At 46.0% G+C, this 16,014-nt stretch overlaps 1 protein-coding gene across 11 annotated transcripts in view; it reads left to right on the forward strand.

The window, feature by feature from the left end:
* The window catches only part of KCNJ15 (potassium inwardly rectifying channel subfamily J member 15), a 64,189-nt gene that overhangs the window by 24,423 nt on the left and 23,752 nt on the right, over positions 1 to 16,014 (forward strand). For 7 of the 11 annotated variants that reach the window (XR_008684552.2, XR_008684551.2, XR_008684556.2 and 4 more), the window contains one exon: positions 4,146 to 4,259. The exons of 3 other annotated variants lie outside the window; for them this stretch is intronic. The gene's annotated coding sequence lies outside the window, so the exon portion shown is untranslated. Of the gene's footprint in view, positions 1 to 2,311; positions 4,260 to 16,014 lie in introns of those variants that run through there. One more of the 11 variants, XM_055416477.2, reaches the window with a different exon arrangement.

Below are 16,014 nucleotides of genomic sequence, written 5' to 3' on the forward strand. Positions count from 1 at the left end.
CGTGCTGGGAGAGAGCTCTGAGGTCATTTTGTCCGAACCTCTCATTTTACAGATGAGGAAAACAGGACTAATTGATAGCTAGCAATACCAAATTACAGCTCTCCTAAAACTCGATAGCAGAGTTCGTAGGCTTCTTAATGTGCTCAATTACTATCTGGACTCCAAGAGCTGATGAGTCTGCTGTGACCCTGAGCATTTCCATTCTGCGGGTTTCCAATTTTCATGCTTCCAACGTGGTTATTTGTCATCCCGAGTCCCAGGCACCACTGGAGATCTTGCCAATACCTAACTCAGAGCACCCCAGCTCTTCCCACACCTCAGCCAGCGCCTCCAGGCTGCAAAGTCGTGACAAGGGTCACCGAAGATGCCAGCTTGTGCTTGGGCAGCTTCTAGGGCCTTTGCAGCTGATAGAACTTCTTTCTCCAGTTCTTATCACTTCCCCCTGTGCATCTCAGGAGGCAGCCCAGGTCTGTTCAACATTTTTCAGCCTTGTTCCTCTTACGCCAAAGGACTGAAGCACCCGTGCTTGGACTAAGGGCCTAATTCCTCAAGTTTCATTCTCCACTGATCAAAAAACTCATAACTTTCTCATCTTTTTTCTTCTTCTCTACGCCTGGACCAGAAGCTTCATGGAACAAGCATCTTATCTGTACTCTGTATCCCCAGGTGAGTCTGGAAAATAATAAGGGCTCTTGACTGTACATGTGTAGTGAATGTAACCTTTCCCCTTTCCTTCCTCTCTTAGGGAAGCAGGTACTCGCTCCAGTCTAAGACCTAGCCCCTAGGAGCATCAGTGCCTCCGTGCTCACCTTGCAATCTCTGGCCTCTGGACCCCGCCTTCATTCTTGAAACCTGACCTCCTTAGTCACCCCCTTCGATGGGTTTCCAGAACTGTCTCACGAGCTGGTGCTGTTCCTGCAGCTGCTTTGCTGGAAAGTTCTCCCTGTCTTCAATGCAGGTCGTGCCCAGGAGTCTCAGCTCAGCTGCTTTCTCGCACTGGTTTCCTTGGCAGAGCTCATTGGCTCATGGTGGTCAATGTCTACCTCTTGTACAGTGATCTCCAAGTCTCCATTGCCAGCCCCCAATTTCCAGGGATGGACTCCTCAAAGCAAACATGCTCAGAGCCAACCTCATCATGTTGCCTCCGACACCCTCAGCTTCTCAGGCAGGGCCACCTCTTCATCCAGGGGCCAAACTCCAGTCATCTCAGCTCTTGGTCCCCACACCGACTTCACATCTAATAGGAGTTTGAGGCTTACCTGTTGGCAAACATAGGTGGTGATACCCCCAGATTCGTGCATTGCTTAATGCATTCAACAGCCTCCTAAATAATCTATTTACAGCTATTCTCTCCTTCTCAATCTATTTAGGTAGATGCGCCCGGCTTCTTTTTGCCTGTTGAAAAGTCAAATTTTTCAGTTTGATCTCCATGGCCTTTTAAACTCTGTGGCCCATATAGTTTTCAATCTGCCTGCATACTACCTTTCTATACGTACTACAGTGATTCTCAACTATGGTCACACATTAGGAGCAAATGAGGAGCTTGGAAAAAGTACCCAAATTCCGGCTCCTACTCACGTCCCCTCACCACCCCACCTCCCTGAAATAGTCTGATTCAACTGACCTATGGTGGAGTCAAAGTATTTTAGTGCATTTTACAACTTCCCAGGTGTTTCTTACATGCAGTGATAGTGATAGTCAGGATATACCTTTTGATCCAATCCAGCGAGGGCAATTAAGAAAGTACTTTACTACCACCCCGTATTTTGCCTGGGAAATTCTTCTTGAAGGCAATTCTGTTTGCTCTATTCTTCTTCCTACAGAAAATGCATAAAGACTTCTGTGATTCTTCGCATTGGAGCCCATCCTTTTCCTGGAAATCTTTAGTACGTTTCCTGGAAGATTCTGTGTCAGATAAGATAAAAGCAGCGTTAGAGTAAGACAAGGTCTCTGTCTTTTCACTGGTTTCCATCTTCTGGGATGAAAGAAACAAGAAACACGTAAAACAGCAAGTATTGTAAGTTTCATGACAGAAATATGGAGGTGTCCACGAGACAGTGCTTAGGTATAAAAGGCTCTGACAATTTGCAGCAAATGATGCCATATGCATAAACTGAAGCTGTGTCTCTTCGTGACTCCGTGGGCTGCAGCTCACCAGGCTTCCCTGTCCTGCACGGCCTCCTGGAGTTGCCTCAAATTCACGTCCTTTGTGTTGGTCACGCTCTGTAAACATCTCATCCTCTGCGGCCCCCGTCTCCTTTTGCCTTCAGTCTCTCCCAGCATCAAAATCTTTTCCAAAGAGTCTACTCTTTGTATCAGGTGGCCAAATTACTGGAGCTTCAGCGTCAGTGCTTCCAATGAATACTCAGGGTTGATTTCCTCTAGGATTGATTTATTTTATTTCTTCATAGTCCAAGGGACTCTTGAGATGTATTTCAAAGACCACTTTTTTCTTGAAATAGTGTAAATGCCTGCTGAATCAATGAATGAGTGGGTGAACGAGTGCATGAATAATATGTTAGTGATTAGGAGTCACTGGGAAACACTTGCAGCTTCAAGAGAAACAGTGCCGTAGTTTACTGCCTGTCCAGGGTGGAGGGTGTCCCACAGGAGCTCAAAGACTCGCGTCATCATTTTCAGTCCTACGCTGTCTGTGGGTTTAGCAATTTCCCTCAACTATTCTTTCCATAGTCTATTTTAAATGGTAATAAGAATAGTGTATTAGAAACTAGGTCCATTCTCTTATGACTAGAAGGTGGTAATGGTCTGTCCTAAACAATACTTAACCTCTTTGAATTTAATAAGCAAATCCTAGAGATCAAATGTGATGATTTGATGGCTCATGGAAAGAACTGGGGTAGAGGTGGGTGGAAGAAACACCTGCCCAGCCTATAGGTCTGTGAGAATTCCTCCTTCCCTTTTGACCTTCCTGTGGTCTTTAAGTTAAGTCCTGGGTCTCTTAAAGATGTTGTTGGGAAAGCTGCTAAAAATGGACACCAAACAAAGGACTTCCCTGGCTGTCCAGTGTTTAAGACTCTGTGCTTCAATGCAAGGGCTGTGGGTTCAATCCCTGGTCAGAGAACTAAGATTCCACATGTCATGCAGTGTGACAATAAAAAGTGTCCAAATAAAAAAGAAGTAGCCACCAAATGAATAAAATCAAATCAGTCAGTTCAGTCGCTCAGTTGTGTCTGACTCTTTGCGACCCCATGCAAGCCAGGCTTCCCTGTCCATCATCAATCATGTCCATCAAGTTGGTGATGCCATCCAGCCATCCGATCCTCTGCTGTCTCCTCCTTCTCCTGCCTTCAATCTTTCCCAACACCAGGGTCTTTTCCAGTGAGTCAGTTCTTCATATCAGGTGGCTAAAGATTTGGAGCTTCACCATCAGTCCTTCCAATGAATATTCAGGACTGATTTCCTTTAGGATGGACTGGTTGGATCTCTTTGCAGACCAAGGGACTCTCAAGAATCTTCTCCAACACCACAGTTCAAAAGCATCAATTCCTCGGCACTCAGCCTTCTTTACAGTCCAACTCTCACATCTGTACATGGCTATGGGAAAAACTCAAAATGAAGACAAATAGGACCCTGCAATAATCATCAGGCTAATTGGAGGTGGGGTGGGGCACAGGATTAAGCAAGTGAGGAGACAATGAACATGTGAGAGTCATTGTGCTTCTCCAGTGGAAACCTCTAACCCTTCAAGTAATTAATCATACTCTAAGAAGTAAACTGTCCTTGGGGAGAAATCCGTATCTGAACATCCATGTTCTGAGGACGCTGGTGAGCTGCAGCATCAAGAGTCATCAACTGAGGGAGCTGAAAGGGTTAGCGCAGCTTCCGGGAGCGTCTGACTCAGATAAAAGGAAATGTTTCTTAATCCAGAGGATTTCAACACTATGGAAACTCATTTCCCACAGAGTTACAGCAATGTGCAAATATAAATCACTTCAAAGAAGCCATTTAAAAACTTCGCCTGGCATGATGCATGCAACGAAACTGCTCACATGTTCTGGGTCCTGTCTTTGACATTTATTCATCCTCTAATTTATGGATAGACTATTAATCCACTTATTTATTCGTTGACTCATTTATAGAGTCATGAGTATGAGTTATAATTTTTTTTTTTTTTTTGGTTTGAGCATCTGCTATATGCCAGGGGCTGTGTTACCGAGGGTAAAACGATGACTGTGGTCCAATCCATGCCTGCATGGAGAAGGGAAGAAGAAACACAGCGAGGAAACCACGACACTGTGGTGAGTGTATTCGTATGACACTTTACAGCGGTAAAGGAGAAGCGGGACCTTGAATGAAGATGCGGTAGGGGAGTTAGTCAGGGGGAGAACCCAAGGGACCATTGAGGGATCTGGTTCCAGGATAGACTTTGCAGGCAGGAGGGACACTGGGAGCAAAAGCAGCTGTAAAATGGTGGGGTGGCATACCACATGGGGAGAAGGGAAAGCCACTCATCATTGTCAAAGCCCGGAGAGACGTGAGCAACATGGTAGCCAGAAGACTTGGACACTGGGTAAACAGATTACAGACTTCAACACGTGAGACCCGAAGACCGCCTGAGGGCTGGCGCAGGGCACCGACTTGGAGAAGGTCTACTTGTCGCAAGGTTATGGTTGCGGTTAGAGAGAGGCTGGCTCTGAATGGCAGGCAGTGTGGAAAGGCGTCAGGAGGGGCCGGGGGCTGCTGAGAAGGCGGAAGCTGTGAAAGGGCAGGGGAGCAGGCGGGAAAGAGGGATCACTCAGGAGATAGACGGCACAGTGTGCGGCCATTCAGGAAGGGGGCGGGGAGGCAGACGCCAGCATCCGGGCTGGGATCCGAGGATGCACTCACTGAACTAAACAACACAGGGTGAGGAGCACTTCCAGGTGAGGCTGCGGGCAGGGCGGCCGGTGTAGCTTAGGGAGCAGTGACTCTGTGGGCACAACACCATCCGTGTCTTCCAAGGGTAAACATGGACCGCACAAGAAAGGACTGAGGCAGTCATTTTCCCTCCACTAAGCTCATCAATTCAACCGAGAGACAGGGCTTTTTTTTTGTTTGAGTCCCCAAGCTGCTTTTCCAGAACTGGAAGATTCCAAGCTTGCTTTGTCCCCGTTCATGCATTCACTTATCATACATGTGCAAACACTAAGCCCCTGCCAGAACCTAGGCACCAACGTAAATCAGGTAACATATGCTAGCTCGCATTCCAGTGAGAGGCACGGGGGTGTGACAGCTAGCCAGCTGGCTTTTGAGTCATAGACCAGGATCTGGATGTACTAACTAGTTGTGTGACCTTAGGCAAACTCTCTAACTTACTAGAGTCTCCATTTACTTATTTTGACCAGTGTTTTACCAGAGTTGCTCAGAACTTTAAGTAAATGAACTGCTGACACCTATGTTCTCCGCTACTGGCAGCTATTAGTTTGATGATTATTATTGTAACTAGACATATGCATGGGTCCACGCTCAGCTGCTTCAGTCATGTCTGACTCTTTGTGACCCCATGGACTGTAGCCCACCAGGCTTCTCTGTCACTGGGATTCTCCAGGCAAGAATACTGGAGTGGGTTGCCATGCCCTCCTCCAGGGGATCTTCCCAACCCAGGGACAGAACCTGAGTCTCTTACATCTCCTGCATCGCAGGCAGGTTCTTTAGTATTAGCGTCACCTGCGAAGCCCTAATTAGATTTCCTGTCTGACCCTGGGACCCCAGCGACAGCCAGCCAGGCTCCTCTGTCCATGGAATTCTCCAAGCAAGAATACTGGAGTGGGTTGCCATCCCCTTCTCCAGAATTAGACATATACAAGTAAGCAATTCCACTACACTGAGATAAATACTCCTGGAGACAAAACCACAGACTTAGCACCTAACCCATGAGAACAGGTAGGGAAAGCACCTACCTAGAATCAGCAATGCTCAAAAAAAAAAAAAAAAAAAAGAAGATATGAGTTATTAATAGTGCTGCAATGAACAGTGGGATGAATTTGGCTTTCTGTATTGCGGTTTTCTCAGGGTATATGCCCAGTAGTGGGACTGCTGGGTCGGATGGTGGTTTTCATTCCTAGTTTTTGAAGAAATCTGCATTCCAGTCTCCACGATGCCTGTATGGATTTACATTCCCACCAGCAGCGCAGGAGGGCTCCGTTGTCGTACTTTGAGAACGGGCTTGTGGACACAGCGAGGGAAAGAGAAGGTGGGGTGGATAGAGAGAGCAGCAGTGACACACGCGCCGTGTGCAGAGTAAAGAGCCGCCGGGGACTCTGTGCAGCGGAGCCCAGGCCGCTCCGGGACGGCCCCGGGCGGGGGTGGGGGTGAGTGCTGAGAGGCTCCACAGGGAGCGAGGATATATACGCATCCCATTCGGGCTGATTCGCATTGTTGTAGGGCAGAAAGCAACACGACGCTCTAAAGCAATTATCTTCCAATTAAAAAAAATTAATTTATAAATACATGTGAGAAAGCAGAGGGGGACAGGAAGGGGGCTTTCAGCAGGTGGCCCTGTATGACCCAGTGCATTGACTCTGTCAGTAGAGGACCAACCCATGGCGACGATGGGAAGCCATTCAGAAGGGAGCAGACTGTGGACTGGCTGGTGTCAAGGCTAGTAAGTGGGCGGGCCCATTCCTGAGGGTTTCCTATGCTCTGTTTACAAGGTCCGGAGCTGAGGCTTTGGTTTGTACATTAGCAGTCCCCAACCTTTTGGGCACCAGGGACCAATTTCCTGGAGGATAATCTTTCCATGGACCAGGAGTGGTGGGGAATGCTTTGGGGATGATTCTAAGTGCTTTCTATTCAACCTTCTCTCTTTTTTTTTTTTGTATAATTACATTTTATTTAAAAGCATCTAGAAGGATATTTGGGACTTCCCTGCTGGCTCAGATGGTAAAGCGTCTACCTACAATGCAGGAGACCTGGTTTCAATCTCTGGGTAGGGAAGATCCCCTGGGGAAGGAAATGGCAACCCACTCCAGTATTCTTGCCTGAAAAATCCCATGGATGGAGGAGCCTGGTAAATGTTGACTGAACGGAACTGAATTCTCTCTCTCTCTCTCTCTCTCTATATATATATATATATATATATATGTTATGCATGTATTTTTTTTTTGTAAAAGCTCACTGGAATACAACTCACATCAGTTTGGTTCAGTCGCTCAGTCATGTTCGACTCTTTGGAGTCTCCTGGACTGCAACTCACATACCTGTGTTAATTTTATGTGTCTTTAAAAACCCTTTTTATTTTGTGTTGGGGTATAGCTGATTAACAAACAGTTATTGTCAGTTTCAGCAAAGGGATTCAGTCATACAAGTATCCATTCCGCCCCAAATTCCCCTCCCATCCAGGCTGCCACATAACATCGTGCAGAGTTCCCTGTGTGCATCTTTTTTCTAATCTAGTGCTGCCGCTAGTCGGATGGGACGCACCCGCCCACAGCCCAGAGTTCCTCCTCCTCTGTTCCTTTTCACTTTCTGCCTTTAAGGTGGTGTCACCTGTGTTTCTGAGGTTGATTCCAGCTTGTGCATCCAGCCAGGCATTCTGCATAGAAGCTAAATAAGCAGGGTGACAATATACAGCCCTGACGTACTCCTTTCCCAATTTGGAACCAGTCCATTGTTCCATGTCCAGTTCTAATTCTTGCCTCTTGACCTGCATACAGGTTTTGCAGGAGTCGGTAAGGTGGTCTGGTATTCCCATCTCTTTAAGAATTTTCCACCATTTGTTGTGATCCACGCAGTCAAAGGCTTTAGCGTAGTCACGGAAGCAGAAGTAGATGTTTTTCTGGAACTCCCTTGCTTTTTCTGTGATCCAAAACATGTCGGCAATTTGACCTCTGGTTCCTCTGCCTTTGCTAAAACCAGTTAGAACATCTGGAAGTTCTCAATTCACATGCTGTTGAAGCCTAGCTTGAAACATTTTGAGCATTACCTTGCTAGCATGTGAAATGAGTGCAACTGTATGGTACTTTGAACTTTCTTTGGCATTGCCTTTCTTTGGAATTAGAATGAAAACTGACCTTTTCGAGCCCTGTAGCCACTGCTGAGTTTTCCAAATTTGCTGGCATATTGAGTGCAGCACTTTCACAGCATCATATTTTAGGATTTGAGAAAGCTCAGCTGGAATTCCATCACTTCCACTAGCTTTGTTTGTAGTAATGCTTCCTAAGGCCCACTTGGCTTCACATTCCAGCTTGTCTGGCTCTAGGTAAGTGATCACACCATCGTGATTATCTTGGTCATGAAGATCTTTTTGCTTCTTGACCTGCATGCAGGTTTTGCAGGAGTCTGGTAAGGTGGTTTGGTATTCCCATCTCTTTAAGAATTTTCCACCATTTGTTGTGATCCACGCAGTCAATACAGTTCTTCTGTGTATTCTTGCCACCTCTTCTTAATCTTTTCTGCTTCTGTTAGGTCCTTGCCATTTCTGTCCTTTATTGAGCCCAACTTTGCGTGAAATATTCCCTTGGTACTTCCAATTTTCTTGAAGAGTTCTCTAGTCTCTCCCATTTTATTGTTTTCCTCTATTTCTTTGCATCGGTCACTTAAGTAGGCTTTCTTATCTCTCCTTGCTCTTCTTTGGAACTCTGCATTCATCTATACCACTTTTCTCAGATTCCACATATAAGCGACTTTCTAAGATATTTGTTTTTCTCTTTCTGACTTACTTCACTCTGTATGACAGACTCCAGGTCCATCCATGTCTCTACGAATGACCCAGTTCCATTCCTTTTTATGGCTAAGTAACATTCCATCACATATATGTGTGTATATATATACACCATATCTTCTTTATCCGTCCCTCTGTTGATGGACTTTTAGGTTGTGTCCATGTCCTGGCTATTGTAAATAGAACTGCAATGGACACTGGAGTGCATGTGTCCTTTCTGAATTATGCATTTGCCTGGGTGTGTGCCTGGGTGTTCATTGGAAGGACTGATGCTAAAGCTGAGACTCCAATACTTGGGCCACCTCATGCGACGAGTTGACTCACTGGAAAAGAGTCTGATGCTAGGAAGGATTGGGGGTGGGAGGAGACGGGGATGAAAGAGAATGAGATGGCCGGATGGCATCACCGACTTGATGGACATGAGTTTGAGTGAACTCCGGGAGTTGGTGATGGACAGGGAGGCCTGGCGTGCTGTGATTCATGGGGTCGCAAAGAGTCGGACATGACCGAGCGACTGAACTGAACTAAACTGAACTGTGCCCAGTAGTCAGATTGCTGAGCCAATGGCAGTTCTAGTTTTAGTGTTTTAAGGAAACTCCATACTGTTCTCCATATTGGCTGTACCAGTTTACACTCCCCAAAACAGTGCAAGAAGGTTCCCTTTCCCCTGCACCTGCTCCAGCAATTGTTTGTAGATTTTGTGAGGCTGGCCATTCTGACCAGTGAGAGGTGATATCTCACTGTAGTTCTGATTTGCATTTCTCTGATAATTAGTGATGCTGAACATCTTTTCATGTGCTTGTTGCTCTTGATGTCTTCTTTTGAGAAATATCTATTTAGGTTTCCTGCCTATCATCTGATTGGGTTGCCTTTTTTTAATATCAAGCCGCGTAAGTCGTTTGGCTTTTATGATACAAGGCATTCTCCTTGTCTCTCCCTGCAACCCAAAAGAGAGGTGGTTTGGCCTTTTTCATTTCACGACTTTTATTACCAATGATTAAGACGAAACAAAAGATGTCCGCCTGAACAAACAAGAGGGCCATGCCCAGGTCTTTCAACGAGGGCCCCTTAAAATGTCAGCTCTCAAAACTGGCTCTCTCAGCTGAAAACAGGACTGAGCTAAGTTCAGAGTGAAATATTAAGAATTGGCCAAGTAGGTCTGAATTTAGGGCCCGACTCACTTCAAGTGGACAACATAAAGGCCCCCTGGGATGTCCTCTTCATCCTTGTGTCTCCATTTTCGTGGTTAATCTTGAACATGTGCTCTTTTGTGTCAATGCGATCAGAGGCTGAGTCCTGTTAGGATGCCTCAGTTTGCATGGATGGCAGATCTAGTCAGAAGAATCATCTCTCCAATTCAGTGATACGTCACCTTTAGTGGATACCAGTTACACAGTGGAGAAGATGTTAGACGTTTGAAAATGTATTTGTAACCACTTTTGCAGCCATGAAATTAAAAGACGCTTACTCCTTGGAAGGAAAGTTATGACCAACCTAGATAGCATATTAAAAAGCAGAGACATTACTTTGCCAACCAAGGTCTGTCTAGTCAAGGCTATGGTTTTTCCCGTGGTCATGTATAAATGTGAGAGTTGGACTGTGAAGAAAGCTGATCACCGAAGAATTGATGCTTCTGAACTGTGGTGCTGGAGAAGACTCTTGAGAGTCCCTTGGACTGCAAGGAGATCCAACCAGTCCATTCTAAAGGAGATCAATCCTGGATGTTCATTGGAGGGACTGATGCTAAAGCTGAAACTGCAATACTTTGGCCACCTCATGCGACGAGTTGACTCACTGGAAAAGACTCTGATGCTGGGAGGGATTGGGGGTGGGAGGAGACGGGGACGACAGAGAATGAGATGGCTGGATGGCATCACCGACTCGATGGACATGAGTTTGAGTGAACTCCGGGAGTTAGTGATGGACAGGGAGGCCTGGCGTGATGGACAGGGAGGCCTGGCATGCTCTGATTCATGGGGTCACAAAGATTTGGACACAACTGAGTGACTGAACTGAACTGAGCTGAACTTCCATAGTAAACCAGCTCAGAAATCAAGCTAAGGCATATGGTTCAAACTAGACTGAAGTAGTCTTAAGAAAATTGTATGGGACACACAAACATGAACTGCTGGGCAGACTTTGGGAACTAAGGGAATCAATTTATTTATCAATAATGTGTATGTAGGTATGTCAGAGTGTGCGTGTGTGTGTGCTCAGCTGCTCAGTTGTGTCTGACTCTTTGCAACCCTGGGGACTGTACCTGCCAGCTCCTCTGTCCATGAGATTCTCCAGGTAAGAATGCTGGAGTGGGTTGCCATTTCCTCCTCCAGGGGATCTTCTCGACTCAGGGATTGAACCTGTGTCTACTGTGTCTCCTGCATTGGCAGGTAGATTCTTTACCACTTACCTGAGAGGCCTGTGAGTGTGGATGCTGCTGCTGCTGCTGAGTCACTTCAGTCGTGTCCGACTCTGTGTGACCCCATAGATGGCAGCCCACCAGGCTCCCCTGTCCCTGGGATTCTCCAGGCAAGAACACTGGAGTGGGTTGCCATTTCCTTCTCCAATGTGTGAAAGTGAAAAGTGAAAGTGAAGTCGCTCAGTCGTGTCCGACCCTTAGCGACCCCACGGACTGCAGCCTACCAGGCTCCTCCATCCATGGGATTTTCTCGGCAAGAGTACTGGAGTGGCTTGCCATTGCCCTCTCCGGTGAGTGTGTATATTCACTCACGAATATTCACCAGGGGACTGTAAGTGTATCTGTATCATTTTCTCTTCTTCTTTTGGATGGAGAGTGTCTGTAACACGCTGACTCAACATCAGGGTTAATACCCTGAGTGAGGGTATATGGAGGTGGCCCTGATTAGTCAGAAACTCCAGACTCGGCACTCTGCCACTTAAGTTAGCACCCCAGGGTCTTTGACCATCAGAAGTGGTCAAGACCTTGGTTTCCAGCTATGTTTCTCGTAAAGGAAGTTGTCATATAGAAGTCAAACACTGAGCAAGAAATGCTGACCCCAGGACTGTTTTACAAAACTAATGGTGATTTTTTAAACAGTGCTTTTTTTTTTTTTTATGAAGTCAGCTAGTGCCTGAACTTTCTCCAGTAGGTAAAGCCATGAGCCGGCGTGCTGCAATTCATGGGGTTGCAAAGAGTCAGACACGACTGAACTGAACTGAAAAGCCATGTGCCAGCATGCTTCTCGGAGGCCCCTTTCCCCTAAACCAGCCTTCAGGGCCCCAAGCTGCCTCTGCTTAGAATGAGTTACTGTCTCTCCTCTGCTCTCAAGTGACGCTAGCTACGGCTCCCTGTGGGAGTCACCAGAAAACAGTGCCGGCACCACCATCTGTGTTCTGTGCTGTGAAGTTCAGGGGAGGACTTGGGGTTGCAAAAGGCGGACTGCCACTCCAGGGGTAGCTGCCTCCAGCCTCAGCAGCACATCACCCAGGAGCTTATTGGACATGCCAATTCTGGACCTCAGTCCAGACCTTCTAGATGAAAATCTGCATTTTAGCATGACCCCCAGGACATCTGCCTGCATGTTACAGTTTAACATGCACTGGTCTAAAGCAATGGGCAGGGCTCCCCAGGTGGTGCTAGTGGGAAAGACTCGCCTGCCCATGCAGTAGACATAGGAGATTCAGTTCGATCCCTGGGTCAGGAAGGTCCCCTGAAGGAGGGCATGGCAATCCACTGCAGTCTTCTTGCCTGGGGAGACCTATGGGCAGAGGAAACTAGAGGACTACAGTCCATAGGGTCGCAGAGTTGTACATGACTGAAGTGACCTAGCACACAAGGCAGTGGATTCAAAAATGCACAATCACACACACACACACACACACACACACTCACGAACACTTTGTTACATACATGTAAAGTATATAAATTTTTTGTTCTTACGAATACATAATGTATAAGTTAAAGTATACACAAGATACAAACATTTCAAAGGATAAAGCAGAAGCTAAATTTGAATAATTCGATTGCTTTCTTAATGTACCCTCTTAGGTTACTGGGGTACAATATTTTGGAGACCCCTGTTCTAAGGAAGAAAACACAGAGCTGAAGGGAATCTTAGAACACTTTGTAAATGATGGTCAGGGTGCTGAAGGCTGCAGGGAGCACAAAGCATGCATAGAAAATAATTTGCTGGGCTAAATTTGAATATATTTACGCCTCCCATAGGTAAACCCATATGCCCAGCATATGCATTTATGTTTGTGAAGTGAAAGTGTTAAAACTGTTAGTTGCTCAGTCGTGCCTGACTCTTTGCAGCCCCATGGACAATAGCCTGCCAGGCTCTTCTGTCCATGGCATTCTCCAGGCAAGAATCCTGGAATGGGTTGCCATTTCCTTCTCCAGGGGATCTTCCCAACCCAGGGATCAAACCCAGGTCTCCTGCATTGCAGGCAGATTCTTTACCATCTGAGCCACCAGACATTTCATACATTTATATTTATATTTCAAACGTTTCAGCCACCATACATTTATATTTAGTGCTCATCAATTTCATCAGTTGAGAAGTGCAAAACTCTTTCCTCTCTTCAAGGTAAGAGGTTGTAGGATATTCTTTGCACTATGAGTCAAAATAGGAAGTCTAAATCTTTATTTCTAGTTCAGTCATTCAAGTCAATAACACATTTGATCTACCCTCTTCTCCAAGGTACCTTGCTTTGGGGAAGTTCTCCGTGATCTAGAACATAGCTGATGAGCTACATCAGTTATTAAATCGAGATGGCTCTAAGTTCACTTGAACATTATCTCTGCCCACCCTCTTTCCTCCTCACACAGTGAGTCCTTCCCATGTGGCAAGTCTTGTGTTGACGTTGGGATTAAAGGACAAATTGCCCACCCACCCCACAGAACCTGGTTTAAGGAGAAAAAGAAGCTTTAAAACAGATCGTTTTCTCAACACATAAGTATTGCCATCAGGTGTGGACAATTTGCAAAAGGCAGAAGAGAGGAGTAAGAGGAACTCCCTCTGAAAGCTGGAGGAGGTGACATTTGAGCTGGGCTTTAAGGAATGCATAGGAGTTAGCCAGACACGGCACAGAGAAGGAGTCTGAGGTAAAAGGACCTTCCTGAGCAAAAGCATTAGGGAGGAAACCTGCTTTATCAGCATTCCTCTTGGGTGAAGGACAAAGTCTTCTAACTCAGTCATTTAAACGAAGTAATTTAAACTGATGTGAAATAATAACCCAGTGCACTCACTGAACAGTAGGCTCTTGGGTCTGTACATTCGGAATGACTCTGAGAGTAAATTATTTCGTATGGTTTGGCCACGACAGCGTGTGGAAAGTTTCTCAGCAGAGCACAGTGAGTACTTCTCATTTACAGTAAAATCTGGAATGCTGGGGAATGGTCTGGGTTAGGAAAATTGAATTTTCAGATTAGCTGCATAAAAATGGAAAGTCTGGTTTAAAAAAGGCCTTCCGAAGTTTGTTTTCCTTTGAGGAGATTAACTGCTGTTTGTTAACATTTTGATCTTAGCTAGAGAAAGAGAAGAATACTTATCCTGTCCTTTCAGCTTTACCAAATGCTTTTCTAAACTTTGGTTAGCATTTTGCCACGACTTTTAAATACTACCTAGTATTTCAGCTTATAAATATTTTATAAATTTAAAATCAGCTCCGTGTTACTGATAATCCAGGTTGGCTTGGAGGTTTCAATATTATAACTAGAGAGCACACTTGTGCACAATCCTGATGCATATTTTATTAATTCTTAGAAGTAAATTGACTGGGTCAAAGATTATAAACAAGTCGTTTTAAACTTTGGTTATGCACTGTCAAGTTGTTGCCAGAAAAAAAGCTATGCCAAATGACTCAATCTGAGGCTGTGTACAAAGCCATTTATCTCTGCAAGCTTGTGGATATAGTATGTTGACGCACCTTTTAAAATCTCTGATTATTTGATCAGAAACGCTGTGTGTCTTGGATCCCTGGCTCCTTCCTGGTCTCGTTTGCCAATGCCTTCCCTCTGCCTGGCCCCTGGGCTGCTCGCGCCTGAGTCTGGGACTGCTTCTTTCACACCCTACGTCTAGGAGAAGTTCACCCATTTCCATGTCTCACTCTATTTGCAGACTTAAACAATAGAGGCATCCATCCTGCCCAGCCCTCTCTGTCGGGCATCCTCGGGTCCATCAGCTCAGACCCCAGTTCTCATCGGAGCCCACCCTAGTGCACCCCCTCAAACCTCACCTCCAGATCAGGATCCTGTTTCTGTACTGAGATTTTGTACCAGAGTGAGCTCCACATCGATCAATATCAAAACCTTCTAACAACGTGGGTATCTGATAACGCAGGAGTGGTTTTTAGCCACAGGTGAAGATCCTGTGTCCTCTGCATCAGCAGCTCACCCACGCCCAATCCACCTCTTTCTCATGTCAGGAGTCATCCCTGAGACCTTGTCCACCTCTCCACTCACACCCCAACACCCAGCTGTCAGAGATGCGCATTGATTCTACCCGGAGTGTGTGACTCTGAGCTCCTGGCTCCTCGTGGTCCACTGACACCATCCTTGTCCGCACACGCATCAGTCATTTTAGCTTGGTTTATAGAAAGTGCCTGATAACCAGACTTCCAGCATCTGTGCTTGCCGCTTGATGATTTCGAAAAGCAAGTCCAATCCTCTCTCTTCCTCGACGGAAACCCGGAGGTGTTTCTCGTTCAGCTAGGAAGATGCTGATGGTCCTCAGGGGGGCCCACCGAGCCCTGCATGGTGTAGTTCAGCCCTAAGCTCCTTCCCACACTCCCTCCACTCTCCCCACCTCACTTCCTGGAAGGTGCAAACTCCAAGCCTTGGCAAATGCCAAGTGGCCCTCTGCCTGAACACTCATCCTTCTCCCAGCCTGCCGGCTAGCCGGCCAAGTGCTCATCCTTCTTGATGTCTCCACCCTAATGCCACCTCCCCAAGGAAGTCTTCCTGGAACCCCAGGCTAGGACATGTTGTACACCCCATGTTCTATTCTAATGACTTATTTAATACTTTCTTTCCCTGCTCTGTTGGAAACTCCATGAAAGCAAGGACCACCCCAGTCTTTTTGCCTGCTGGGTCTCCAGGCCCCTCCACAGTGCTACACAAAGTAGGTGTTCCATACACTCTTGGCGACCGAACGAATGAATAACTGTTGAAATAGCTTCAAGTACGTTTCTTTGGAGTCGTTCATTTGTAAATGTTACTATTTGGGGAAAAGGATTTCTATTGACGTACAAGAACTCTGTCCTTGGTGGTAACTTTTCTTTAAGTAAAAGTCACACATTTCGTGTGTTTTGTTTATTGCAAACACATAACAGTAACAGCTCGCTCATATCATCATTAGTGTAAACAGGTGGAGTTTTAAGGTGCTTTTTAT

This window comes from Moschus berezovskii, chromosome 1 (genome assembly GCF_049115385.1).
Source record: "Moschus berezovskii isolate FMDL1 chromosome 1, NW_MosBer_1.0, whole genome shotgun sequence".
Taxonomy (NCBI): Eukaryota; Metazoa; Chordata; class Mammalia; order Artiodactyla; family Moschidae; genus Moschus; species Moschus berezovskii.